The sequence below is a fragment of the Leptonychotes weddellii genome, chromosome 5 (assembly GCF_054177405.1).
Source record: "Leptonychotes weddellii isolate Sample4059 chromosome 5, ASM5417740v2, whole genome shotgun sequence".
In the NCBI taxonomy this organism is placed as follows: Eukaryota; Metazoa; Chordata; class Mammalia; order Carnivora; family Phocidae; genus Leptonychotes; species Leptonychotes weddellii.
In genome coordinates, this window is record NC_138373.1 from 135,532,109 (window position 1) to 135,558,938 (window position 26,830).

The 26,830-nt window shown below is 40.7% G+C and overlaps 1 long non-coding RNA gene across 1 annotated transcript in view; it reads right to left on the reverse strand.

The window, feature by feature from the left end:
- Positions 1–26,830, reverse strand: part of LOC115941625 (uncharacterized) — a 170,839-nt gene that overhangs the window by 132,476 nt on the left and 11,533 nt on the right. The window contains exon 2 of the long non-coding RNA XR_014145840.1: positions 8,230–8,349. This is a non-coding gene — a long non-coding RNA (uncharacterized LOC115941625). The remainder of the gene's footprint in view (positions 1–8,229; positions 8,350–26,830) is intronic.

A 26,830-nucleotide genomic window follows, 5' to 3' on the forward strand; every position in this document is an offset into this window, starting at 1 on the left:
AAGGAGAAACGTTTAGACGCCGGTGGGGGGAGGGGAGGGCTCTGTTAGCATTTAATGAGCTGCCTGCAGAGAAATGCAGCCTACTGTAGGGCGCTTTGTACCTCCAATTCACAAAAGGAAAGAGCGTCTTAATGAATTTTATTTACTTGGGAACCCCCAAATTTAATTGTGCCCCAGTATTTATAATCATGTTAGTCTTTTTTCTATGAACACACACATACACATATAAATTCATCTCTTCAGCACCTGTCACAGTCTGAAACATCTATGTGGTAATAATGTTTGGCAAATAAGTAAAATCATTTTATTTTTACACATTTAGAACAATACTTATATGCAGTATGGAATTTTGCTTTTAAAAATTTTGCTCAGTATGGTGGGTGTATTTTTCTGTCCCACTTTTAAAGCATTTTTTTATGAATGCACAAACACTATTGTGTGGATAATGCTGACCTGAACATGCAGTAAATAACCCTGTATTTGTATCTCTGAAGATTTCCTTAGGCTAGATTCCTAACTGTGAAATTAATAAGTCAAAGAGAATAAACTTTTTAAGGTTGCTGGTGTCATCCAATGTTGATGAACTTCCCAGAATGAAGTGATCTTCACATGGAAACCCAATCAGACCTCTGAGAGCGCTGTGGCAGTCTGCATACAGTAGCTGCTTCCCACCTGCTGAAAGAATGGCCCTCTTTGATGGTCTTTGGACCCATAAATCCTCTCATACCCCAGACAGCCTCCCTTCCCTGGCATCCCTGGACCATCCCTGTGCTGGCCCCCACTGGATCAAGCTCCAGCTCAGCTGCTGTGGTCCTCCACAAAGGCTCAAGGGAGAAATCTAATCTTCAGTATTGTGTTCCATTTAATTTTCATTTAAGGATTGTCTTGACTGTTTTCCTACTTTGTTTAACCATATCTATTCTAAACAAATTCTGTGTCACAAAGCCATTTCTTTCGTTCTTTCTTTTTCTTGAATTGTGTCTAGTATCAGTTGGGGATTGAAATGGGTGGCTTTATCCCCCTTTGGTACAACATAACTTGTACTTAAAAATATTATTTGAATTGTATTCTGGGTCTTCAGTGACGCCATGATATGTGTCATTCCAATCGCATTCATCAAACGTGCATATTACTGTGCTATGACCTGGAAAGCACTTTTTTTTTTTTTAAATAACTGAACATTTGCCTTACAGACTTCAGATCCACCACTATGATGTCTTGCCCCAAGTGTTCTTCCCCTTGGAGTCCTTCTTTACTAACCTATTTACATCTCCACCCCCCCCCCACTTCCTCCTCTACTTAATTCTTTTTTTTTTTTTAAAGATTTTATTTATTTATTTGACAGAGAGAGATAGCGAGAGCAGGAACACAAGCAGGGGGAGTGGGAGAGGGAGAAGCAGGCTTCCCGCGGAGCAGGGAGCCCGATGTGGGGCTCGATCCCAGGACCCTGGGATCATGACCTGAGCTGAAGGCAGACGCTTAACGACTGAGCCACCCAGGCGCCCCTCCTCTACTTAATTCTTATCGTAGCAGTTGTCACCGCCTCACCAACTATATATCTTACTCGTCTCAACGGTCTGTCTCATCCACTAGAAGCACAACCATGACAAAGTGGTTCATTAATTAATTAATTAGTTCAGTATTTACTGACCGCTTCCAGGTGTCTAGAATTTGTGATAAGCATGGGGTGGGGGACAACAAAAATGTGGAAGACTGCTTTCCAGGAGCTTACAACTGAATAAGAAACACCAAACAGCTAAGCAAAGATATGAAGCAGGATCTAATCTTAAAATACTAAAATAAATGAGGTTGGACAAAGTAGGTGTGCTCTGGAAAAAGTGGCAAGAACAGACTATGTGAAGTGAGGGTAAAAGCCAGTAAGGAGATGAGGTTCCAAGGCAGGTTGGAGCTTGATGAGGAATTTACAGTAGAAACATTTGGCTTGTCCTGTAAGCGGTGCAGGTTTTTGAGCGAGGCAGTGGCATGATGAGATAGTGTATAATAAATAAGGACCAGTGGGCAAAGAGTGACAATGAAAACGATGGTGAGAGGCCAGATGAGGGGACACTGGTTGGAGAGGTCAGAGGGGCCAAGGCCAAATATGCATGTTTGATGAATGAGATTGGAATGACACAAGGGGAGGGACCAGAGGAAGGTGGTAAATCAGGAAGGACGAGAGGGTGGAGGGTGGCCCTGCAGAGGCACAGCTGAAGTACCCTCGCCTCCACTCAGGCAGTTCTCAGAATGTTGAGATCACCAGCCATTCAAGAGGACATCGTTCGTGGGCTGCAGGAGACTGAGGGTGGCCGCCTGAAAGGGGAAAGGAGGGGTGGAAGATAGCATAAAGCACAGGATAAAGACAGCTGGGATATTCTATGCAAACTTAAACTGATTAACAGAGCCCAGATAAAGAGGAATAAAAACGAGAAGAGGGGAAAAATAAGAATTGCTATTTTAGATAAATCCCATATGGGTTATGCTCTTAATTTACTTAAAGCAGATGGCTGGACCTGGGACTGCCTAATTTATTACTGTCCTGCCATTCAGAGCCAGAGCCTTCCTTAGGTTTCTAAGCAACTCTGATGGGAAATGTCAGATTGCATGAAATTTTCTGATTAGACCATGTGACCTAAGCACATCCTACAGAAAATGATTCGAATACTCAAAATCGCTTATCCTAGACCACAGCTGCCAGGTCTGTTCCCTCCCTGCTCACAGCAGATGGGTGGGTGGGCCTTCCCCTATTTGCAGGCAGTATGGTGGGAGTTCTAGGAATAAAAAAGACCAAAATAGAGGGTGGGAGAGGACTTGGAAGAAGTCTGAAATACCAGATTCTTTCTTGTTGTCCTATTACTTTCCAAAATTTTCTATAAGGGAAGGAAAGTCACAAAGCATTTAAAAAGAAGCATTCAAACTTCTCTGGCAATTAAGCAGCCTCTGAGTCAGCAAACTCATCTACTAAACTGAGTAACATCTGAGATAACATGAGAGGATTGAAAAAGTTTGGACGGAATCAGGAGCTAGGCTAGTTTACAACCTGAAGAGGAGAGCACAATGATTTTAAAAAGCTATAATTAACATTTTTTGAGGAAGAGTCACCATGTGCCAGGTTCTGTAGGAATTACTACTGAGGATCTAGGTTAGGTCATACAACCAGGAAGTACACTGGATCTGTCAGAGTGCAAGACAGGTTGGTCAGAAAAGTGAAGGGCAGAAAGCTGCAAATGCCAGAATTGGAGAATGCAAGGAGCTTCCCTGTGGCATTCCTTTGGAGCAGAGCACAGTTCAGGCTAAGAGAAGAAGGGACTGCTTAGGGCAGAAGAGAGCATTTGCCAAATGCAATGGGGTATCCTGTATTGGATCTTGCAACAGAAAAAGGACATTAGGGAAATATGAAAAAAGTCTGGGGTTTAATTAATAGTAATGTACCAATGTTGGCTTCTTGAGAGTGATAAAGTTACCACAGTAATGTGAGATGCAGGTAAGGAATGGAGAGGAACTCTGTACCATCTTGTAACTTTTCTGTAAATCTGAAATTATTCTAAAATAAAAAGGTTATTTAAATATCTTTAGGAAAAAAAGAGTAAATTCCCATACACTTTAAGGACCACACAACTTTCCCTTGTTGGAAAGGTTTTTTGGGCATAACAGGACATTGTCGCTCGTGAATACCAGGATATGGAGAAATAGCATGTCCCCTCTACTGATTGATCAAGGACACCCAGACAGCCATCAATTAACGTGGAATCCAGAGTCAGAAAAAGCTTTTAAAAATCTCAAGAGGGCCTTGCTCAGTGCCCCAGCTTTAAGTCTTCCTACCATGAGGGATGTGACAGAAAGGGAATGGCCTTGGGTGACCTAACCTAGGCCCAGGGACCAGCTCAACAGCCAGTGGGATATTTAAGCAAAGAGCTGGATCTGGTGGCTTATGGCTGGCGGGCATGCCTTAGGGACAGCTTTGACTATGAAACTAACTCTGGGACAGGAAGAAACTAACTCTAGGACAGGAAAAACGTGAAGAATACCCTGTTCTCCTGTTCACAAATCCCCTGAGACATACAGCAAGTAGGAAGTTATCCTGGGGAGGATTGGCAAATGGACTTCACACATGTCTAAAATGCATGGGTACAGGTACCTCCTGCTTTGGGTAGATACCTTCATGCACTGGGTTGAGGCCTTCCCCTGTAAAACTGAAAAAGCCTCAGAAGTGATAAAGGCACTGGTAAGTCCCTTGGTTTGAACTCCCCCAGTCCCTCTGAGTGATAACAGAGGGAGCATCCCAGGTTCTGGAATCATTCTATCCCTCTTGCAAGGAGTTTCCCAACTCCCAGCCCCCAAATACCCAACCTCTCCCATTTTACCCTGGGGACCAAGGCTTGTTTGAGCCAGCCTGGGAGGGACTGAATACAGTTATTTTAGCCACTCCAACAGCAAAGTGCCTGAATTTGAAGCCTGAATCCCCCACTCCAGAGTCAAACCCTGGTCCCCAATGGGGCCTAACAACAAGGAACCAAAATCCCTCTGTGAACCCAGAGAGGACCTCAAACTAGTCTTGAAGGGACAAGACACAGATCCTTATATCCCATCAAAATCATAATCCTTATGGCATTCCTTTCACCTGCCCTCTCCTCACAGTATGTGGGAAGTTCACCAAAACATCCTCTACCTCTCGCCAGACCGCTGGCTATACTCGATCTTGCATTGTGCTTTGGGCCTTGCCTCCTAAATGCCCTAACCTGCTTTATATCTTCCAGAATGAAGGTCATCAAATTCCAAATGGTGGTTCAGATGGAGCTTCATATGAAGGTCAAACCAGGTATCTACAAGGGACCCCTTGATAGATCAGGACAAGAAGAACCATGACTGCCGCTCCATCCAACCCTCTTGACCAACATGAAGTTGCTACGATCAGTCATAGCCCTTTTTCCCTAATGGCAATTAAGGATATGTCTTCAGAGGGGGGAATGATGGAGAGTTAGGAGGCAGGCAAGCAGGGACAAGGGGTCCCGCCCAAAGATGAAACCACCCTTAAAAGGATTTCACACCACCCTGGAAGAAGCCCTCCACCCTTTCCCATATGATAGGTGACAAAAACCTGATTGGATGACAGGTGCAGGGAGGGTTAATCAGATTAAAACAGCCTGTCAACAAGCCTGTAAAAACCTCTAGACTTAGAAACTCCCCGTGGCCACCCTCTTGGGTCCCCTCCCTCCTCAGGAGCTTTGTACTATCACTGTTATCACTCAATAAACCTTGCTTTGCTGCCCACCAAAAAAAAAAAAAAAAAGAGCATTTGTGACATGTTTACAAACATTCTTCAGAATAGTAACATTTTTTTTTTAAAGATTTTATTTATTTATTCATGAGAGACAGAGAGAGAGAGAGAAGCAGAGGGAGAAGCAGGCTCCCAAGGAGCAGGGAGCCCGATGCGGGACTCAATCCCAGGACCCTGGGATCATGACCTGAGCCGAAGGCAGACGCTTAACCATCTGAGCCACCCAGGCGTCCAGTAACATTTTTTTATTTACTTTTTTTTTTAAAGATTTTCTTTCTAGGGCGCCTGGGTGGCTCAGTCGTTGGGCGTCTGCCTTCGGCTCAGGTCATGGTCCCAGGGTCCTGGGATCGAGTCCCACATCGGGCTCCCTGCTCGGCAGGAAGCCTGCTTCTCGCTCTCCCACTCCCCCTGCTTGTGTTCCTGCTCTCGCTATCTCTCTCTCTGTCAAATAAATAAATAAAATCTTCAAAAAAAAAAAAAAAGATTTTCTTTCTAAGCAATCTCTACACCCAACGTGGGGCTCGAATTTACAATCCCAAGATCAAGAATCACACCTTCCCCTGACTGAGCCAGCTAGGCGTCCCAGAACAGTACCATTTAAATGGAAATGGCAAGGGCAGCATTTTTGTGGCTGGTCATATTTCTTGGCAGACAAAATTATTCATAATGACAATCACAATGACTAATGGAGCACTTATAATATCCAGCCTTCATCCAACAGATGTTACACAAATGCCCACATGTCATCTTCAAGACAACACTATTATTATCCTAACTTATAGATTAGAAAAGCTCTTAGAATAGAGCCTAGAATCTGGTAGTCAAAAATTAGGGTTTTTTTTGTTTTTTTTTTTTAATTTCTATTTTTATTATAGAAGCTAAGAAACTGGGCCAGCCTGACAGCAACAGAGTAACAACTTCAAACCAAACCCTTAAAGACTTCCAATTCCAGCCTTGCCATTTACTAATTCTATGGCTTAGGCAAGTTTGAAAAACAAAAGAAAGCTAATATCAGGGAGTGGATTTAAAAGTTTGTTGAGAGGGGCGACCAGGTGACTCAGTAGGTTAAGCCTCTGACTCTTGATTTCAGCTCAGGTCATGATCTCAGGGTTGTGAGACTGAATCCCAAGTCGGGCTTTGTGCTGGGCATGGAGCCTGCTTAAGATTCCCCTCTCCCTCTGCTCCACCCCCAGGTCTAATTAAAAAAAAGTTTATTGAGAAATATCAAGTGTTGGTGAGGATGTGGACAAAAGGGAACCCTTGGGCACTGTAGGTGGGAATATAAATTGGTACAGCCACTATGGAAAACAATATGGAGGTTCCTCGAAAAATTAAAAATAGAACTACCATATGATCTAGTAATTCCACTCTTGGGTGTTTATCCAAAGAGAATAAAAACAATAATTTGAAAAGATTTATATACCCCTATGTTTACCCCAGTATTATTAACAATAGTCAAGATAAGGAAGCAACCATTGATAGATGAATGGATAAAGAAGAACTAATATATATACACAATGGAATATTAAACAGCAATAAAAAAGAATGAAACCTTGCCATTTGCAGCAACATGAACACACCCAGAGGGTATTGTGCTAAGTGAAATAAGTCAGAGAAAGACAAATACCATAAGATTTTGTTTATTTGTGGAATCTGAAAAACAAAACAAATGAGCAAATAGAAACACACTCATAAATACAGAGAATAAACTAGTGGTCACCAGAGGGGAGCTGGGTAGGGGGACAGGCAAAATAGGTGAAGGGGATTGAGAAGAAACTTCCAGTTATGAAATAAATCAGTCATGGGAATGAAAAGTAGAGCATAGGGAATACTGTCAGTAAGATTGGAATAACTTTATATGGTGACAGATGGTAACCACACTTACTGTGACAAGCATTTATAATGTATATAATTGTTGGATCACTATGTCATATACCTGAAACTAATATAATATGTCAACTATACTTCCAAATTTTTTTTTTAAGATTTTATTTATTTGACAGAGAGAGACACAGCAAGAGAGGGAACACAAGCAGGGGGAGAGGGAGAGGGAGAAGCAGGCTTCCCGCTGAGCAGGGAGCCCAACGCGGGGCTCAATCCCAGGACCATGGGATCATGACTTGAGCCGAAGGCAGACACGTAACGACTGAGCCACCCAGGCGCCCTCCAAATTTTTTTAATGTAAAAAATTTTTTAAATGAAAGTTTGTTGAAAATTGTATCACTCAACTAAAGTTTAAAAGCAGACAATTAATTGTTTATTATATATTTCAAAATTCTTTTTTTTAATGATTTTTTATTTGAGAGAGAGAGCACAAGTGGGGGGAGGAACAGAAGGAGAGGGAAAAGGAGATTCCTCACTGAGCAGGGAGCCTGACATGGGACTCCATCCCAGGATTCTGGGATCATGACCTGAGTCGAAGCTAGCAGAGTGTTGTATTGGGGTCAACAAAAAAATTCCACATATACCTTTCTTAAGACTCCTTGGATACACCTCCAAATACAAGAACCAAATAAGAGCAAATGGAGACAGTAAGGGAAACTGTTAGTCCCTATTAAGCATAGGAGCCACTAGGAAATGAATGTTTCCAAATCTCTTCAGGTATCAAATGACTGCAGCTCATTGGATCAGCAGATTCCCATGAGAAGCATTTCCTTCAGAGGGGAAGGTGGAAGAGGCAAATTATGAAGACAGCCTTGTGATGACTGATGCCCAGGGTGAAAATGTCAGCAGACAGAGGGGGAAGGCTGGTACTCAGCAGCCTTTGCTCATGCACATTCAATTCAACCCCACTGTCCTTTATTCAACATTTTCTTAGTGTCAGGGATGATGCTAAACTCTGGGAAAGATACAAAGGTGAAAAAAATAAAACAATGCCTAACTTCAGCAAGTTTACAGCTAGTGGTGTATTTCACCAGAAGGAAATACAGCACATATGAGGCACGGTGGAATACCTTGAGTCTGAGTCTTCACTCCACTCCTCACTCTGCACCTGGCCCAAGTTGCAGACTCTCTTCTCGGACCTCCCTAAGAATAATGTAATTCATATTTGCCTGGGAAGATCGTTGTGAATCCTGAAAATGAGGGAAAGTACGGAAAGTAAACAGGAGTCCCATCATAAATCCATATCGCTTTCCTTTTTTTTACCCCAACAAAAAGAGAAATAAATCCCTTACACCCCCAGCCAACCAACTCTTCATTTTAAACTAGACCTTGGTCTCAACTGACTAGAAAGGGAGGTCACAGCAGAAATGTTAAGAGAAGAATTTCTGGCTTCAGAGATTGCAGGAGCCCAGGTTCAAACAGTATAAAGACTACTGAGCTGGGGTAGGGGTGGGGGGAAAGTTCAGGAATGGACTTTAGAACCTTAACACATTATTTTTTTTTTTAAGATTTTATTTATTTGACAGAGAGAGATCACAAGTAGGCAGACAGGCAGGCAGAGGGAGACGGAGAAGCAGGCTCCCTGCTGAGCAGGGAGCCTGATGCGGGGCTCAATCCCAGGACCCTGGGATCATGACCTGAGGCAGGTGCTTAACCAACTGAGCCACCCAGGTGCCCCACCTTACCACATTATTGTGTTACCCACCTGCCCCCAACCTATCCCCAAAGATAGGGGCGCAGAGATCCAAAACATACATTGCTGACACAAAGCTGCTTAGAACCTAAAAAAGTTGAAACCTTTTCTAATCTATCTGCCCAGATATGGAGTCACTTCTAATTTGCACAAGAAATATGCTAGCAGCAGCCTCAACCTTCCCCACCCCCCATACCTGCCTAAAATGTGATGCCCTTGCACTTCTGGGCCCAAAACAGGATTAGAAAACAATAAAACCCTATGCCTGGAGTCATATAATTTATTCATTTACTCAACAAATATTTATTCAGCCCCTACTGTGTGCTCTGGAACATTTTCTTCTCCCTGTGTCCCCTGGGCTGCCTCTAATCTCTCTATTCTACCCTTGCTGATCCCAAAAACCTCTAGTTTATAATCTGTTTACTGTTTTTTAGCCAGTATCTCACCTCCTGACATGCAGGTTAGCCATCCTTTTCTTCCAGAATAGAATATTGTTCTATCCTCTCCGGCCCCCAGGCTTTACCTCTTTCTTCATGGCTTAATTCAAAGCCCTTAATCCCTTCATTATTCAGCTCCTCTTGCTTCTCTGCCCAGCTATCCTATCACCAATACTTGCTCTCAACTCATCACACCATAGTCCCTGAATAGAGCAAATGGGGCTGAAAGAGTGGAACTCATTTGCCTGTGGTGATCCAAATTGTGAGCAATCCAATTCAACAAATTCTGTAAAAATAGTAACACTAATAGCTAGCACTTGAGACTGAGATTAGGGACAGGTTACACTCATTAGTAATGACTAAGTCCAAGGGCTGACCGTGGGACTGAGTACATGAGGTGGGATGGGGCAAGGTCATTGGAGGAGGGGAATCTAAAGAAAGCCAAGACCAGATAATAAAAACAAAACCTATGAGGATAAAACAATCACCAAGAAGTATGGCAGATATAGTGCAGGAGAGAAGGATCTGGAGCTAAAATCTTAAGAAACAAGTGTGTATGTTAAAAGAAGAAGGCAATAGAAGACTATAGGTCTGATGACTTGAGAGTGAGAGTTGGTTAGGAGCACTGAGGGGTGGAGGGAATGTTCTGGAAGCAGTAATAAGGATGACCCCCTGTCTTAGTCCATTCAGGCTGCTATAACAAAACTATGATTGACTAGGTGGCTTATAAACAACATTTATTTCTCCCTGAAAGTCCCAGATCAAGGCACTGGCAGATTCCATGTGTGGTAAGAACTAGCCTCTTGGTTCACAGACGACTGTCTTCTCCTGTGTCCTTACAAAGCAGAAAGGGCAAGGGAGCTCTCTGTGGTCTCTTTTATAAGGGTACTAATCCTATTCATAAGGGCTTTACTCTCATGACCTAATCACCTCCCAAATGCTCCAATTCCTAGTAACATCGCATTGGGGTTTTTTTTTCAACATATGAATTTGGGGGGAGCCACAAACATTCGGTATGCAGTACCCACCCTGCTTGTGGGCTCGTGATATGAGGAGCTTGAGAGAGAAAATGGCCACCATCAGCAAAGGAACCAGTGTCTTTGGGAGAGCCGGGTCCCCCCTATAGCAAGAAGTTGAAGCCAACATTCAAGAAGTGAGGTAGAGAGGGGATGCTGTGAAGTCACTGTGGAAGGGTTTCAGAAGTTGGGGAATGGTGAGATGTAGGGCCAGGATAGCATATGAGGCCATGTGGAGATCAGAGTCCAAGAACAGGAGATGACCTGGTGGACCAGGGCTGACAGAAATGGGAGACATGATGGGATTAGCACAGGCCTCCAGGGCTGATAGCAGTGGCACCGTTGTGGGTGTTGGGGGCCGGGAAGTGAGGGTTTGCCAGGAACACTCAGAGTTCTTGCCCATTGCAAATTCATAATCTGTTAGGGAAGACCCATACATACTGACAGAAAAATGCACCCCAGATTACCTATGGAATTCAGCCTATGGAGGATGCCTATCGGAGGGGCACCCAACTCAGACCGGGAAGGTCAAGGAAAACTTGAGAGACAGAGAGAGAGAGACTGGAAAGACAATTCCATAAAACTACTGGCACCCCAGAAAATAACTGAGACGCTTCACCTATGGCAATGAGTGTACTACACTTGATCTTAGCCAAAAGACCAAGAAGTGGTGCAATGAGACTTCGTATAAATGGACCATAAGTTTAAAGAGTAGTGCAATATTTTATATTCGTACTATCTGAATAGTCCTTGATCTTGCCAGAGTGAAATTTATTGGTTTTGGCTAGAGAACTTTGCAAGGTTATACAGCAAAGAGTGGGTATAATATTATCTTTAATATAAGTTGTAAAACTCTAAATAGATGGAAGTTAGATTTTTTTCTGAGGGTAAAAAGTAGGAAACATTTCCAAAATTAAAAGTCTAATACATTCATTCCTATCTCTCTATTACTGGAGATGTGTGAAATTACCTCCAGTATTTGAGGTGATGGGTACAGGGAAAAAAATAAATTGACGGAACCTTCCCTGACTCCCATATTTAAATTAGCCATACTCCTTTTTTTTTTTTAAAGATTTTATTTATTTATTTATTTGAGAGAGAGAGAATGAGAGACAGAGAGCATGAGAGGGAGGAGGGTCAGAGGGAGAAGCAGAATCCCCGCCGAGCAGGGAGCCCGATGCGGGACTCGATCCCGGGACTCCAGGATCATGACCTGAGCCGAAGGCAGTCGCCCAACCAACTGAGCCACCCAGGCGCCCAGCCATACTCCTTTTATGTCAACATTTGTTGAGTGCTCAAATGTATCTTATGTAATCCTCATAACAAACTGAAAGATATTAATTTCCATTTTACTGACAAAAAATCTAATGCTTAGAAAGATAAAATAACTTGCCAGCATCCCACAGGGAACAGTTAAAGCAAATTCACAATTCTGTTAAAACGACTGCCTCTTCCCTTACATCGTGATACAGTCACATTTTCAAGAATTTTTAATTGCAAAAAGAAAAAAACAAAAGGTATTTGTGTTGTCCACACTAGTCACTAATTACACTTACCTCTTTCAGTAGTTTCAAGGAAGAATTCTGATTACACCAGAGAAGCTTTTTACATAAAGTTGAATAAAATATAATGGGGAAGAATCTCCCCCTCAGGAATTCTGCTGATTACAGGCTAGTTTAGCAAAGCGAAGTCTGGTTGTGTTTAGGAGAAAAAAATATATTGAGGACAGGCTGACAAGTTTGGTCAGCCAGAAAACCCTAATAGGGACACTCATTATCACACCATAACTAGAGAGCTGGTGTTGAAAATTGGCTTAGTCTGCATAGCATCCTCATTAATAAATAAATAAATAAATAAATAAATAAGGCATCAGTCAACCCATGGAGATGGACTACTATTCAAATGTAGAGTATTTACTCATCTTAAATCTATAAGAACATGGTTTTTTTTTTGTTTGTTTGTTTTAAAGATTTTATTTATTTATTTGAGAGAGAGAGAATGAGAGAGAGAAAGCACATGAGAGGGGGGAGGGTCAGAGGGAGAAGCAGACTCCCCGCCGAGCAGGGAGCCCGATGAAGAACATGTTTTATAAACACAAAAAAGTTCAATCAGGGGTGATAAGAAAACCATATATCAATCTCCATAAAAATTTATGGAATTCATATAAAAAATCTACAGAGCCCTAATGCAGATCAGATGAACCCCAGGATTTTATGAGACACAGTTTAAATACCTAAATCAATTAAAAATTATTTACTAGTATTCTTTTGCATGGCTGTCCTATCTATTATTTAAAACAATCCCCTGTATGTGGGGCATTTGGTTAGTTCTATTTTTCTCTATTGAAAATAACACTGTAATTAATACCCTCGTACAGGGGCACCTGGGTGGCTCAATTGATTAAGCATCTGCCTTTGGCTCATGTCGTGATCCTGGGGTCCTGAGATCTAGCCCCCCCATTGGGCTCCCTGCTCAGCAGGGGGTCTGTTCCTCCCTCTCCCTCTGCTACTCACCCCCACTCCTGCTCCCGCTCACTTTCTCTCTCAAATAAATAAAATCTTAAAAAAATACCCTTGTACATATATTTTGGCACTTAGAATAAATTCCTAGAAATGCTGGGTCAAACCATAGACATATTTTTGAACCTTTTGGTAGATAATGCCAAAATGCCCTCCACATATTTAAATACTGGGTTGAGATTTCTAACTCAATGAAAGGAAGGAAAGGAAGAGAGATTAGCTTCAGAATCCTGGATTTTAGCCCTAGGCTCACCATTTGTTAGCTATGTGATCTTGGGCAGGTTACTTAACCCTTCAGTTTCTCTGTTTTCTTACCTATAAATTGGGTATAATCAGTACTTACCTCATAAAGTTGCTGTTAAGAATTAAATGAATAAATGTTTGTAAAGCTCTTAAAACAGAGCCTAGCTTATAGAAGCCTTACATAAATGTTCACTAATTCCTGGTTCTTAGACTTTGGGACTTCAAAAACCAATTAAAAAAAAAAAAGAATTTAAGGAAATCAATATGAGTTTGACCTTTTTTTCCCAAAATAAAAACATTTTTTAAAAACCCGGCATAGGGGCACCTGGGGGGCTCTGTCGTTAAGCATCTGCCTTCAGCTCAGGTCATGATCCCAGGGTCCTGGGATCGAGCCCCGCGTCGGGCTCCCTGCTCAGCGGGGAGCCTGCTTCTCCCTCTCCCACTCCCCCTCCTTGTGTTCCCTCTCTCGCTTTGTCTCACTCTGTCAAATGAATAGATAAAATCTTTAAAAAAAAAAAAAAACCGGTATATAAGCAACATTTCATAGAAAAAATATTTTAATAACATAAAAATTTAAGAACACAATGTCAAAATGTTACTTTTACCATTATATTTAGCTTTAGGAGAGATTTTTTACATTACACTTATTTTTCTCATTTTTCTATGGAGCAGTGAACATGCTATTTTTTCACTGTGTTTGAGAACCATGGACAGTCATATTTTCTAAAACTCTTGCATTTCTGTTTTTCACTTATTAATACTCAAAGGTTTTTAATTTTTAGAAAATATCATAGAATTTGGACAGTAGTTTTTGTGAACTATGTGAACAAAAGATAATAGGATCATAAGGTCAGCTTACTGGTTTTGCAAGATGCAAATAACAGAGGAAAAAGAAACATTCTCTTATATGGCTCTGAAAGAAAATAAAAGTGAAGCTTTTGGCCAAGAAACTTGACATCCTACTTTTATTCTGATAGAGGAGTCCCTATAAAGCTGTTGAAGTAGAAATGAAATTCCTGAGTCCCTAAGGGCCAAATCATTTGTGGACAGCCAGAATTTGAATTAACTCCCAGAAAGATCTGTAAAGGAACACAGAAATGCTTAGGGAAACCATGTGAACTGCACTAATGGCGAAGAACTGATCAATCTGCAATGGTCTCCATCTTAAAAATAATTTGTTTGGGATGAATAATGAATGCTATTGCATTATTTGTTGACTGGTTTCCTAAGTCATTCATTAGTTGTCAGGCACATATTTAACAAATATCTAATTACAATAACTAGCATTTGGTGAGAATTCACTAGGTGCCTTGCACTGTGCATTGCATTACCTCATTTCATAATGACAGCCATTCTTTAAGGGAGTATTGCTCTAAATTCCTATTTAAAGGTGATAAACAGACCTAGAGAAGCTAAATCAAAGGTTGCTCTAAGCTTCCACACAGGTGGAACCAGAACACAAACCCAGTCCAGCTGATTCCAGAGGTCTTGCTCTTTTTTTTTTTTTTTTTAATATTCCATTTATTTGTTTGAGAGAAAGAGAGAGAACACAAGCAGGGGGAGGGGCAGAGGGAGAGAGACAAGCAGACTCCCCACTGAGTGTGGAGCCCAAAGATGAGGATGACCCGGGGCCTGATGTGGGGCCCAATCCCAGGATCCTGAGATCATGACCTGAGCCAAAGTCAGATGCTTAACTGACTGAGCCACCCAGGTGCCCCCAGAGGTCTTACTCTTAACCAGGGCTTAACCACTACCATTCCAGACCTATTTTATCATTCTTAAATGTTAAGAAGAAAATATAATGTTTCCACTTAACAAGAATAGAAAACATCAGCAAGTATACTGGAAGAGACCTAAACTAAAAGGAATCTTCCATCCCAGGCTAGGCTCCCTACTTACTCTATTGCCGTTAGTAGATTCCAGCTTTGGCTTTCTCATCTCTTTTTTCTTTGAAATGAGTGATGTCTAAAGTTCTGTCAACCAAGGAATTCTTAGGGGTAAAAGATTCAATTGATTTCTTTTTCCCTAAGTTGAAAGTTGGCCTTGAGTTAACAATTTAGGCGGGGCATAGGGTGGGAAAGAAAGACCACACTAAGAATCTTAAATATTATTTTAGAAGATAATTTAGTATTTATTTATTTATTTTTAAGGATTTATTTATTTATTTGAGAGAGAGAGAGAGAAAGAGAGTGAGCGCATGCACGAGCAGGGAGAGGGGCAGGGGGAGAGGGAGAGAGAGAATCCCACAGAGACTCCCTGCTGAGTGTGGAGCCTGATGCAGGGCTCAATCCCAGGACCCTGAGATCATGACCTGAGCCAAAATCAAGAGCTGAACACTTAACTAACTGAGCCACCCAGGTGTCCGAGATTATTTAGTATTTGGTATTATTTAGAAGATCATTTCTTTTATTAGTTATATATCTAGTAAGGCCATAACAATTACAGGCACACATGAAGAAGAAATTTGTCTATGAATTATGGTACTATCAAGGACTGTGAAGGCTCTGAGATTATATCTTACTTGCAAATTAACAGTAAGCCTGCCAGTTTTATGCATGCTGGTAAAAGGCATGAGATACAAAGGATTTTATTACTCACATCAACGCCAGTAGCCAGAGTATCAGCACTTTCTTGCACTGGTTCCCAGAGTCTCAATCCCCACAAAGTGACGTGAAAGGAGCCAGATAACATCTGCACATGCACTGGTTTGCATTTCAGGAGAGGGACGCTGAATCTTTTATAATAGGCAGCAAATAAACCTGTTCCTTTGCTCCAGGAGATAGTACCTCTATTTTCCCAAGACCATTCACTACCCAAACATCCTTGAAAGGATAGTCTAGAATGAATATAGTCAGTGCCTCTGCTCACAAGACAGGCAGAAATGTGAGAGACCCATGAAAATTGTCTCACAACACTGACCATTCTGCTTATTAGAAGAACACGTTTGAAGACTGTATCTTGCTTAGATCCATAGACTTTTATAAATGTTATAATGGCAACAAATTATTCCAGGATCTTGGACTATTCCTTTTTAAAAAAGTCAGTTGTGTCACTATGCTTGTTGTATTTTCTACAGATCCTAATGAGTCAGCACAGAGTTTAATAATAAAATTTTCACACAATGTAAAATGCAGTGTGGAAACTGACCTAGAGCATCCCAAAGTTAAAATGTTCTAAATATACAATGCAAGCATTTACACTAAGACTGCTGAATACAATATTCTAGAGCCAAATGATCTCAATAAACAGCTATGAGGCTTTTTAAAAAGGTCTGAATCTTAAAGTCTAGATTGGATGATACTGAGTCCCCATTTCCTCAATATCTCTTGTGAGAGATAAACTGAAAGGAGATTTCTGTCTTAGGACCAGTTTTCTTATAAGAATCCAAAATTTTGAGATACTATTCTTTCCCTCTAATCTATCAATACTGTCCTCACTCATAAAACTGCACTAGTTCCTTCTTCCCAATGGCTCATAGGATTCTGAGTCTCACAGAACCACCTTTTGATAATTAAAAGCTAATATAATGAGATTCAGAGATCTGTGTTCAAAAAATATCTTTTAAGCATTTTTTTTTGTCTGCTGTGATGATGCTAGGTAGCAGGCCCCAAGTTACAAAAATTAAACTTAAAAGCAAATCACTCCGTTCCCCGTATCCACGAGTTGATAGTTGAACTCCACAAAAACCCTTTTCATTACCTTTCCCCTAGTCCCTTGAATATTACTCTATGTCTTACAGTTCCCCATTTACTCCCACAAGCCAGTTCTACACACCATTCATAAAATGAAACAGTAGCAAAGATTTGCTACTTCAAAATAAGGACATACTGCCTTTTCCCCAAATTTATTTCACCCAGGTATAAACACCCAAACACTGACAAAAAAGGTGTGGAAAATGTGGTGTGATTGAGAACTGCATCTCATATATTGTTTTTTTAAATAATATTTGTGTGGCAGAATACTATATAATCTGTGTTTCTGTGGCTTTGGAAACACAGCGCTAGGAAATGTGAAATACAACTTTGTCTCCTAATTTCAATAAGGCTTGCTCTGGCAAATGGCTAGAAATAAACTCAAAATGTGATTGAAAGCCAATTTTCGCTGTTTTAAAAAATGTTAACAGTCAATCAAATCAGAGGTTGGTTTCAAAAGAAATGTCGTTTTCCTTCTTTGAATGGCATACACACACACACACACACACACAATACATACCCTTAGAGAATACTTAACAAGAGCTAAGCTCTAAAATTAAAGAATCTGTAGAAAATGCAGTGATGCACCTGAAAATTGTTTTCATTCTCTCCTTTGTGTGAAATTCAATTACATAGAAAGCAAACAAATGGAGCAAACAATGAAAATGGCACATGGGATTTTTTTTTCAATTACTATAAACTGCACTCTCTAAAAGAGAAAGACTATTTATGCAGCAATTGCATCTAATGACAGGCATTGTTCTCCTGTCAGGCTATTTCTGGGTTTTGGAGCCTCTTAACACTAAATCCAGTGTTAACTCCTTTTTAACAAGAAACTGTTTCTCCCCGTAAATGCAAACTTAATAATATTGCTCTTATCTTGATCCTTCTGTGGGGAAAAAAAAAAAAAACCCACACACACAAAAAAAAACTTTAAAGCTTTGACAATACTATGAAAGACAAAATATGGTATTTACATCTTTCTAGAAATATTTCAGTGAGCCTACTGTGACCATTCTAGGGCAGCAAGAATGAAAAGTAGGGAATTTCATTGCTTTAACTCAGTTCTAATGTATTGCTTTAGAATTTAAAACGAAACAACAACAAAAAAAACCCAAGCTACTCTAATATATAAATGCAGCCCTTATAAAAATACCAAAACATACATTTACCAGATTAATCTTCTAGAAAGTTAAAGTACTAAAATTCTTCTTTGAATTCCCTTAAACAGCAATCTCTTCTTATATTTTGTAGATGACTCAAGAACAATTAAAATTTTGCTTTAAAGACAACAAAAACCTGGGCGCCTGGGTGGCTCAGTTGGTTAAGCGACTGCCTTCAGCTCAGGTCATGATCCCAGGGTCCTGGGATCGAGTCCCGCATGGGGCTCCCTGCTCTGCGGGGAGCCTGCTTCTCCCTCTCCCACTCCCCCTGCTTGTGTTCCCTCTCTCGCTGTGTCTCTCTCTGTCAAATAAATAAATAAAATCTTTTAAATAAATAAATAAATAAATAAATAAATAAATAAATAGACAACAAAAACCTAATTTAACACATTTCTTGATCATGTCTAGGAGAATGATACCAAGAGAGATTGTCTTAATTTAAAAATATTTTTATTAATATCAGTATTAATAAATATATATTTCTCTCTATATAACTACATTGTGTGACAGAATATATATTTTTATTAATATTAATATATATTTAATTCTCTCTCTAAATCATCATGTGAAAGGATTTCAATCTTAAATTGAACTGGAGAATATGAAATGAGGAATCTCATGCACATGCCCTCAGAAAAACAGAACTTAAGAACTGAAACACTGATTTCCCATAAATGCCTGATTTACAGAAGATGAGGCTTATCTCCTCACCAATGAACATCCAACAGGAATCTCTCCGATCCTCCAGCCAATGAACTTACTGCTTGGACTCCGGCTGAACATCCCCCTCTTTGTATTCCTTGTTCCTAAGTCTGCCCTAAACCCTCAACAGACTTGCCTGTAGCTTGCTACAGCATCCATTTCCCAAATTACAATTCCTCTACTATTCCCAAATCAGCTCATTTTCTGGTAATTTGAGCTTGTCTCAGTTTACCTCTTTATTTAGGTTGACATGTGTCACATATATGTCACTTTCCAAACCCACATCATCTGGGCTTGAACTGATAAGGCACATAAGATGTAAATGATTTACTACAGATGCCCTGCTCCTCCCACGTAGACTTAATTGCTTTAATGGGGAGCAATCCCTTGAACCAAAAGAAATTTAAATATCAGTGACAAGCTGGTGGTGACATTTCAAGCTCTTCTACCACATTCAAAACAGACTCCACCACCCACCTTCTCTCATGCCTCAAAACAGTAAGACCTACTGGTGAAAGCTTTGGAGTTCTACCTATATACATACCTGAGGTGCTGGGATAACCAGGTGACAGACCTCACCACCTGCCCTTCCTCTTTCTGGAGACAGTGTAGTATGGTGGAAAGAGCATTGGGCTTTGGAGTTGGACAAACCTGGAATCTAATCCAGTTGCTAATATGGAGTCTTGGGCTAGCTGCTTTATAGCTCTCTGAGTTTCAGGTGTCCTCATCTGTAAAATGGGGAAAATAAAACCAGTCTTTACGGTGGTGTATGTAGAGCTGCAGACATGACAGTGACAGGCAGGCATGAGGGAACCCTCCTGGTGGGGGAAGTGGGACAGGTTCCAATGTTTGAAGGAGTACAGTATCTGTGAGCTCTCTGAAAACTTTGTCTTAGACCAGTCCTGAACATCACTATCAAGGATGAGAACTGTGTTGTTCATGCATTCATTTATTCATAGCATACATGGTCACAGAGCTTCTTATCTAGGCTAGCAAGGAAGACAGACTCATGCATAACTAACTGTAAGACACAGGTCTATCACATAGGTAAGCTGAAGGAAGGGTTGGAAATGACAGTTGGCAAGGTCCCCAAAAAAAGAAGGACCTTTCAGGTCAAGTCACATATGGTCAGAGAGGATTTAGTAGGACATTACAGGGGAGTTTCAGGGCCACCTATGAGTGGTTCATACCCTCCTCTCTAGGACTATGTAGTGGGGAGCAACTGCATCCCCCTCTGGAGACCTGCAGGGTGGTCTCTCCATCATCACTGTGGCAGGGACTCGTAAGGGGAGAGGTTTAGGAAGTGGATGCATTCAGGCCACAAGGGGTTCCAGGCTTCCTTCTAAACCAGCTAGACCTTCACAAAGTGAATGGCCTTCAACACCACCAACTCTAGAGAGTGGTTTAGTTAGAAAGGAGAACCTGTGAGGGAGTAGAGAAGGTTTCCGCTAATATATCCTTCCAGATGGGATGAGGGAATCAGATTCATTGTATATTTGACAGTACGAATAACCAGTCTGAAAGTTTCAAATATAAATTAGAGTAGATTGATGAATAATAAAGGGATGGCTGCTTCTGTTCAATTCTATACATTCCTGATTACATTGATGATGATGATGATGATGATGATAAAAATAACAACAGCAGCTACCATATTCTTGGTATTTCTTTTTTTTTTTTTTAAGATTTTATTTATTTATTTGAGAGAGCGAGCTAGAGAGAGCACAAGCAGGGGGAGGGGCAAAGGGAGAGAGAAGCAGACTCCCCACTGAGCAGGGAGCCTGAGGCAGGGCTCCATCCCAGGACCCTAGGATCATGACCTGAGCCTAAGGCAGAGCTTAAACTGACTGAGCCATGCAGGCGCCCCTATCCTGGGTATTTCCTATGTATTAGGCAAAAATTTGAGACAGACAATTATTATCCCCACTTACAAATGAGCAAACTGAAAAACTGAGAGATTAAGTAACTAGCTGAAGGCTACACAGATAGTAAGTGGTGGAGCTGGGTTTCAGACCCAAAACTGCTTACAACTCCAGAATCTGCATTCTACCCCATTGCCCTACATGCTTACTCAATCTCTAAATGGCTCTGTGGACATTCCCAAAACAAGAACTTATCAAAGTGCTATTTATTTATTAATCTCCATTATCATAAAAATTCTTACTAACATTAGTATAACAATGATAAATTTCTCTGTCTTAAGAGTTTTAGGTCCTCGGATCTAGTCCCATGTCAGGCTCTCTGCTCAGCGGGAAGCCTGCTTCTCCCTCTCCCTCTGCCTGCCACTCCGCCTGCTTGTGCTCGCTCTCTCTCTGTCAAATAAATAAATAAAATCTTTAAAAAAAAAAAAAAGGAGTTTTAGGTCCCAAGGAGACCTTTGGGGTAAATTCAACCAACTCCTTCAATTCTACAAATAAAGAACTGAGCTATCCCAAGTTCAACTGAGCTACAACTAAAACACCAATGGTTCCCTTAAAAATGTTAGAAAAAATGAACCTCTTGTATATACCTATTGATGATGATGATAATCAGAGTTTGAAATAAAATTGTGATATACTAACAAGATGGTATCAAACAACCTTGGGACTTGACACAAAAGGTTGGAATGTTTTCAAACCTCACTTACTAACTCTGTTGCTTGATAACTTCACAAAAAGCAAGTGGCTTCCTAAACACTGGCTATTTGGCTCTCCCTTAATCATTCCTAAAATAGGGGCGTCTGGGTGGCTCAGTCAGTTAAGCATCTGCCTTCAGTGCAGGCCATAATCCCAGGGTCCTGGGATTGCACCCTGCATCGAGCCCCGCATCTGGCTCCCTGCTCAGGGGGGGAGCCTGCTTCTCCCTCTCCGGCTCCCCCTGCTTGTGCTCTCTCTCTCTCTGTCAAATAAATAAATAAATAATTTTTTAAAGACTTTATTTATTTGACAGAGAGAGAGGGCTCAAGCAGGGCGAGCGGCATGCAGAGTGAGAGGTAGAAGCAGGCACCCCGCTGAGCAGGGACCCCGACATGGGACCCGATCCCAGGACCCCGGGATCATGACCTGAGCCGAAGGCAGAGGCTTAACTGACTGAGTCACCCAGTGCCCCTAAATAAATAAAATCTTAAAAAAAAAATCATTCCTGGGACGCCTGGGTGGCTCAGTCGTTAGGCGTCTGCCTTCGGCTCGGGTCATGATCCCAGGGTCTGGGAATCGAGTCCCGCATCGGGCTCCTTGCTCAGTGAGGAGCCTGCTTCTCCCTCTCCCTCTGCTGCTCCCCCTGCTTGTGCTCTCTCTTTCTGACAAATAAATAAATAAAAATCGTTAAATAAATAAATAAATAAATAAATAAATAAATAAAAATCATTCCTAAAATATCTAAGGTATGTCCTGGCTTAAATGTACCCATAGTGGATTAATTTTTATTTAAAAACCTGGTCATGCAAAACTGAATTTAATTTTTTTCTCAAGCAGAAGTAAAACCTTTCTAAAAGTAACTGAAAATGGGGGCGCCTGGGTGGCTCAGATGGTTAAGCCTCTGCCTTCGGCTCAGGTCATGATCCCAGGGTCCCGGGATCGAGCCCCGCATCAGGCTCCCTGCTCTGCGGGGTGTCTGCTTCTCTCCCTCCTTCCTGCTCGAGCTCTCTCTCACTATCGCTGTCTCTCTCAAATAAATAAAAATAAAAAAAATAATAATAAAAAAATAAAAGTAACTGAAAACGAAAACACTGCCTGAAAAGCAAAAACTAGGCAAAATCAAGTATAGAATAAGGCTAATGTCAATCACTATGAAGTTAGGCCATTGACTAAAAGTAACAGAGACAGAAAATTTGGCTTGTGGTTTTTTTCGTTGATTTATATTTATCCTTCCATCTTCAGTAGGATTATTTTTCCCATAGCCAGCTATTGATCATTTGGAAAATTAATTTTTTATAAAAAGACCATTTATTTCCACTGTAAAATGACAAAATGAAAATGAAATCTTCCTCAAAAGTCTTCAGCCTCATTAATAATAAAAGAAATACAGATTAAAATGAAACACCAGGTTTATGCTATGGAACTAACTAAGATCAAAGATTTTCCCCCAATTCTCAATGTTGGTGAGGGTATTGGAAAACAAGTTTACATGATGTTTTGACAATACTAAGAAATAAACTAAGGCAGTCTTTTTGGAGATCATTTGACAATATCCCTTTAAATATGCATTTTTTTTAAAGGCACATTTATTTGAAACAGCAACTCCACTTCTAGGAAGGTAACCTCACATTGCCTCATATGCAAAGATTTGCCTATAATGACATTGATAACAGGGATAGCAAGGAAGGAAGGAAGGAAGAGGGGAAGGGAGGAAATTAAAGAAATCAAAATGTCCACCTATAAGAACTGGCCAAATAAATAAATATGGTACACTGCATTCATAAAAAGCAGTATTATTTTTCCATTAAAGTGATGTTGTGGATAAATACTATTGAGATGGAAATCATTCACATATGTTACTAAATTTAAAAAAAAAATACAAAACTCTTTGTACTTGTATGTTTCCATTTATACGAAGTTCAAGAACAGGCAAAACCAATCTGTAGCAATAGACATCAGAACAGAGGTTGGCTGGGAGGGTAGAGAACAGCTGAAGAGAGTAGACACTGATTTGAAAAGAGGTAAGGGAACTTTCTAGAGTGATGGAAATGTTCTAATCTTGGAATATGTCTTGAGGGGGAGGAGAGGGACAGAGTAGGTAGACATTTGCCAATTCATCTAAATGTACATTTAACATCTATACACTCCATTCAATGTAAATTATACATCAATTTAAATAAGGAACAAAACCCCTAAATGTATAATATAATTCATCATTAACAAAAATAATGTTTGTATATGTACCTGCAGAAAAGGATTTGGAGATAACTTTATTTTTTTACTTTCTTTTTTTAAAACTTGTCAGTGAGGGGCACCTGGGTGGCTCAGTCGTTAAGCGCCTGCCTTCGGCTCAGGTCATGATCCCAGGGTCCTGGGATCGAGCCCCACATCGGGCTCCCTGCTCTGCAGGAAGTCTGCTTCTCCCTCTCCCACTCCCTCTGCTTCTGTTCCCTCTCTCGTTGTGTCTCTGTCAAATAAATAAATTAAAAATTAAAAAAAAAACTTGTCAATAAGCACTATAATAATTAAAATAAATACAAATATACAAGCATGTCCAAATGTGTCTCAATGAACCTCTCCTGCCCTTAATCTGGATATTGCTTCCCCCTCTCAAAAAGTAGTATATGAATTACCCAAAGCATAATGGAGCCATGCCAGGGTTCAGAGTTCTCTACGTTTCCATGGAGGGATACCACTGGAGTCCCAACCTTTGTGGAGGTCCTTTATAATATGTGTTCACTGATCATTTGCCTCATTTTCTCAGACAACTTCAAATGCCAAAGTTATACCAAGACCTTAGTCATTTTGAGGCATACTCTAAGTATTTTTTTATTTGTAGAACCCAAATTCCTCTCAGGTCCAGAAAATAAAGCTTCAAATTACAGAAGGCAATGCAAATGCTGTGTGGCCTGAGAAATAGCTGTTCCTTTGCACATGTCCTGCCAAGCTTCTAAGAATGGTTTTGCCATTATTTCCAACCCCATAAGCAGCCAAGCCTGAGCCCCACCCCCTCCAGTAGGCCTATTACAGATAAGTCAGTCAGTGTTCATGGGACAGGAAAGCCTTCTGTGCCAGGTGTGCTCACGGCCAAGGCTGGGTGTTTGACACCTCTTGCTGGTAGCAGCTCATGTTCACATGCAGCCCCCAAATCTCCGCATGGGCTGCTGGGTCATTAACCATGCAGGCACAATTACCTACTAACAATAACAGTGCAAACAACCATAGGGCAGTTAGCTGATGGGTGGAAAAGAGAGGATATAGTCACAAAAAGATGAAACAGAATTACATTCCTCTTCCTTAAAACCCCTGCAGGATGGATACAAACTGAGAATTGAAGTAGGTGGGAACAAATGAGAACAGAAACTTTTCCTTGGGATACTGCCAAAAAAGCTTGTAAACTAATGCTAAGAATAGCTCAACAACCCAACAACCTGGCTTGGTTCTAGACCAGGGGTGAAGCCAAATAATACCCAGAGCATCCACATCTCTAGCCCACTGAACAGCTTGCCAAAAATGCCCCACAGGACCAATCAGACTTACCTGGTCTCAAACTGAACATCCTTTCATTGCTCCCACCTTGCTACTCCTTTTGCAAAGCCCCCATCTCAGTGAATCACACTCCAATCTACCCCTTTACCAGAGCAAGAACTTAGAAGACATTTAAGCCTCCTCTTTCATTTTCCACATACAATCAGTTATCAGGCCCTGTAGATTCTACCTTCTAAGTATTTTTCTGACTGGTCTTTCCCTCTAGTTCATACCAACTGTCACAAAACGTAGTCTCCACTTTACTGCCTGAATAACCTTCCTAAAGTGCAAATCTGATCATGTCATTGACTTATTCTAGTCTTTCCTGACTCTCCATTGCCTACCCAGAGGTTTCTTGAGACAATCTCAGGTGCCTTCACTACTAGATATTTAAATATGTGAAATCATGGGGTTTAATACAGCAAAGGAGGAGGCAGTATGGACCTGGAAAAGACCCGTCCCACTTAAAGGCATTCAAACCTGAAACTATTTTAAAACATCTGTGCCAGCTAGTAAAACCCTTTTTGAGGTCACTTTGACACTCCTGGTCCACACAGTAGAGTCTGAACTCCCTAGCCTGAACCTAAGTCTGTGATATAGCTGATGACTGCTTCTTTGGACTCATCTTCAACTATTCGCAGCAAGTAGCTTTCGTTTTCCTGAAGATTCTTTTTCACACAGCAGTGCCTTTGAACTTGACCGTCCCATAACCTGGGCCCCTCTTCTTTCTCTACCTTGCCTGATACTCTCATTTCAATACCTCTGGTACTGCCAGCCTTCCTGGAGCCCTGGGGAGAGCTGTACTCTGGACATACATCTCTTATAGTTCTTTCTCAGCTTGCAAATATTTATTTTTCTCCCCTACTAGTTAGTACTTAGGGGACTTGTCTTATAATTGCACAAATCATATGTTACAAAAGAAACAGTAAAGGCAAGAGACAACTTTCTTCCCCAACATCGTAAATAAGATTGAGAAAAATATCGTTTGCATCACAGACTACATTTTTTGAAAAAATTTTGGGTGTCCCTGGAGAGCTAATGGAGATTTTAGGGGGCCTCCAAATATGCTATGCTATGCTATGTCCTTATGCAGTCTCTGCTCACTAAACCTTTATTGCATATGACACTGCAACAATCTTATGCCAGAAAAGCTCCTTTAGGTCTTGATCAATTCCACAAAATGTTAATGGGGGTAATATTAATCATTACCATGAATTTTCAGTGTTCAAAAGAAAGAAAGAAAGACACTGTTACATGCTCCAGCGCCTTTTAAAAAGTCACTCTAAGAAATAAAAGGGAACTCAACTCCACTCCCACAACTGGGTCACAAGATCCATTAGCTGAAGTAGTTGAGTGCTCAGTTACATGAAATAGTTTTATTTCTCAGAACTTGTCCAAAGGGATCTCCCCTGCCTGCAGAGGTAAGGAAAAAAAGAATCTTTCCTATACCTTTAAGTTTGACCTGCCCCATTTTTCCCTCTGTCCCTTGATTTAAGCCACTGGGGAGGTATGGAAATAAAATGGGAAGTTCGAAAGGGAAGAGATTGTGAAGGATGAAGGGGAGGGCTGTAGTGGGGGCTTACAACGTATCTATGTCCGTTGTGACCAAGGTTAAATGAAGTCAACCACAAAGCTCCAATAACCTCATTACTTCCTACTTTGCATACTAACAGGCTGACCTCTAGGTTTGACTTAAAATTGAGTGGTCTGGAGTGAACTCATTCATTATATACCAGTTCCTCACAGAATATTACATATATTTTTATCATTATTGTTGGGGTTATAAGTGCTTTTATTCTTATTAACCAATGTGAAAGCAATTTACTTAGTATTGGGCTGAAAAAAAAACCAAATAGACTCCATCCTAATACAAAAATGAACATGCTCATGATAGAAAATTGAAAAAATACAGCTAAGTGTAAAGAAAACAAAAAACACCTATACTCAAAGATCTTTATATAACTGGGACTCTGTTATATTTACTTTTAACACCTAAAAAACTAACTTTGTAACAAGTTCTTGCCTTGTTTTTAGAAAATAGTTAAGCATTGTTTTTTATAGCT